Below are 3,928 nucleotides of genomic sequence, written 5' to 3' on the forward strand. Positions count from 1 at the left end.
TGAAACTGGCCCATGCAAGAGTCATGACTTGTAACAGGAAGACGGGTGGTGTTTACTCAGTAAACAAAGAGGGAAATATCTGCATTCAGCCTCGCCTGTTTCAGAGTCCAGTGATGTCCTGTTTCTACAATGTTCTATTGCGTTACAGACCTTTAAAAAAGAAGAATCATGACCAGCGTAACATTTTATGTGAACAGTTGCACTCTTGATTTTATGACACAACGATACAAGTAGACATATATCCTGAGAAATTCAGACTGTTTGCAACATTATAGCTAGTATATGGAGAGAGAGGTTGCTGGAGTAGTACATGATTATTATTGATCATTTCTGCCTTTGAAAAAAAATGTCTTCTTTTTCTTTATAAAAGGATCATCTCAATGTTCTGTATGTTTGGGCAGGTAGGTTCTGACGATGACAAGTCCCATCAAATAGCACCAATCCCAAGCCACTCCACGCCATTACGTGGTACCACGTTGTAATCAATTGATTTCCTTTGTCAGCATGAGGAGAGGGCCCCTCGGTTTTGTCCCCTCTTCAGCCTTTTGGCTTTGTATTTCGCCTCTTTTTATTCTTTTTGGAAGAAAAGGTTTTGCTTTACTGTACGTTGCTTTGACTTTTGCTTGACCCTGTCGCCCCCTACAGCCAACCGGATGTACGCGCATAATTTGGGGAAACGGGTTATAAAAGATAGTTGTTGTATTTTATCATAGATGAGTTATATTTCTGTCACTGTAAAATTATAATTATTTGTACGTTTTCACATACATATATCACTTCATCTATAAAATATATATAGACGGATCTAATTAGCAACTACATCTATAATATAGTTACAAAATTATCAATTTCACAAGTATCACTGATAGATTTACTATCATAACTTCCTAATGTGTATATATTGTGACAGATTAGTAAATGTCTGTGTTTCTGAGATAGTTTCAGATAAAGATAGTAAAAATCATATGTGTTTGGATTATGGTTTAAGATAGAGTTCGTAAGTAACTGTCTGTGTCATGTGACATAGACTATTATTGAGGGTAAATTTCACAGACGTGTTACATTAAGAATTATCGTGTGTAAATATTTCAGACATGTTGATGTACAAGCCGTCTGTGTGTCCCTATACCCATAGCTCCAATTTTGCTCCCAGACGGTATTCTAGGCATATTACAATCTCAAAAAATTATAAACCATATATATAGCCAATTAATATAACATACACATATGATAATCACATAGTACAATATTAAACATAACTCATTATCAAAGTTGCACAATATATAATGTCATTCCACACATGTGCAGGACTCATTAAAAAAATTAGTTCTACAATGTAGCATACACATCATATATATATCCAATCTGAATGAAACTTCCCTCGTACCCACATGTGCCCAACCTGTAGTTGTTCTTGTTGCGAGCCCAAATATCTTTGTTATTGGTGATTATAGGTATGAACTCATTTAAACTCTTCATCTCCACAAAATTAGTAGTCTTTAAACAGCTCCTAAATGCAATAAATGTACTCCCTAATAAGTTAGCTCTTGAATATCATCTAAGGCTTGTTGATCACTTTCAAAGCTTTCTTCGTCACAAGGCTCCTCAAATTCTACGGTATCTCCAAATAATTCTCAAAGCATGTAAAAAGTGCCTACACCTCTGTTTGACTGAGTAGCTTCCACTTTTTAAGGACCAAGGGCACCCTCTCCCTAGCAATCAGGTCACATACGCGTCGAAAACGGTTCTTCGTCATAAAGAAGGCCATATGTAGCATCATGATGTTGACCTCCTGGACGGCAATTTTTTCTATAGGCCACTTGGTGTTCGTCCTAGCACACTATGCTTGACCTTCTAAGGTGGTTATCTCCGTGAAGTCTGTCATCTGAGTGGGGATGTTCGTGAGAGGATAAGCTGCATAAGCAAAATAAGAGAAATAATATGAATACAAGCATAATACCGACTTATTTACTGAAAATCTACTACAACTGAATACAAATAATATGGCATACAAAAAATTCTAGCATTCTAGCATACATAACTCGGTACTATGCTTGCCTTCATACATAACTAGCAATATGAAATTGTAGCATTCTGACATTTTATCCTTCATACATACTCTTTTTAGCATTGCATTCTATCATTCTGACCAAGAAGAAAGCAATAACCAACGAAGTAATATTTTCAACGAGCAAATCCTAGCGCTACAGTAGGGAGGAGGAGCAGGAGGAGGGCTCGAGCAATACCTAACGAGTGTGGAAGGAGGACCCGAGCGCTGTCGGAGCGGAGGAGGAGCGTCGCCACAATGGAGACGAGGAGGTGGAGGGCCCGACCGCCACCGCAGTGGAGAGGATGAAAATGAGGTGGAGTTCTTGAGCACCGCTATAGTGGAGAGGAGGAGTGCCCGACCGCCACCACAGTGGAGAGGAGGAGAATGTGAAGCGCCTGTTTGAGTGACTGAACAATAGAATACGTGGCTAGGTTAAAATAAACAACACAGACATTTTTCTTAGTGTTCGTATGGGTCTTACCACATCACAGGTGGTGTTAATTAATGTCTCTATGTGACATATCCAGTGCTATGTGGGCCCGCACTACTAGTCACAGATAGTTTTCTCTTAATGTTAGTCTATGCCCAAGGACACATATTGCCTGAGAGAGCCAATACTCACAGATGGTTTTTTTTAATATCGGTCTGTGTCATATGAACACAGACGATTTGTTGCATCATATCCGTTTGTGTCTTCTTACTATCATATATGTTTCCAGAATTGCCATATATTGTCACACATCATATAAATTTGAACACATGCATTTGAATACTAGAATTTCAACACAAATATGATAGAAATTAATTTCAACATGGACAATACTTTAGCATAACTCATATTCACATCACTTCATCTGTATATGGTATGAAATTTACAAAAAAATGGTGTAATATCAGCAAAAAGGGCAGCTTCATCAAATTGATTGTACTCCTCCTCAACAACGACATTTTCAACTAGGACAATCCACCTTTTCTCGTTGAGAACTACATGTCGGTTCTTTTGTAATGTATCACGCATATAAAACACTTGGATAACAACTTAGCAGGAATAAGTAGTTCTTCCTTATATCCAACATGTTGCAGGTCAACGATGGTGATCCCGTACTTGTCCACCTTCAAACCCGTTGGGGCCTAAATCCAACGGTATCGAAATAAAGGTATCTTGAAACCTATATAGTCCAGCTCCTATATGTCCTCTATCTGCCAATAGTAAGCGCTCTTGTGCATATTGTTCTTATAAGCATCTATGTAGACACCATTGTTCTGATTTGTATATTTCTCCTCCTATTTGGTCATATAAAATGTGTACCCATAAATATTGTATCATTGTCATGTCACAGTTGTAAAGATCAGCCCTTTTGCCAATGTATTAAATACCTGACTTGTGCAAGAACTCGATTGGATTCTATCTCAAAACCAAAGTGTTGAACCTTTTGTTATGCTTTCTAATTATCCATACATCAGTCCTTTCCATATTTTCTCGAATGAGAAATGCCGTGTGCTCCTTGATATATTTTGACACTTCATCCATTTGTTGTAACACGAGGAAGTGAGCCTAAGCATAAGACTTCCGATCAGGAGTTATTACCTTTTTTTTTCAATGATCCCTTTACCTGTCAGCCGGCACTCATGTTGAGACATGGGCACACCGATAGCACCCAATGAATAAATGAAGTCAACACACCACTTCACAACCTCCTCAGATGTATAGCCTTCAATTATGCAGCCCTCTAATTGAGATTGGTTCCTTATATATGATTTTAGAATGCTCATGCATCTCTCGTGTGGATATATCTGATGTCAAAATACTAGACCGAGATACTTTATCTCCTTTACAAGGTGCACAATGACATGGATAATAATATAAAAGATAAAAGG

This window comes from Phragmites australis, chromosome 2 (genome assembly GCF_958298935.1).
Source record: "Phragmites australis chromosome 2, lpPhrAust1.1, whole genome shotgun sequence".
In the NCBI taxonomy this organism is placed as follows: Eukaryota; Viridiplantae; Streptophyta; class Magnoliopsida; order Poales; family Poaceae; genus Phragmites; species Phragmites australis.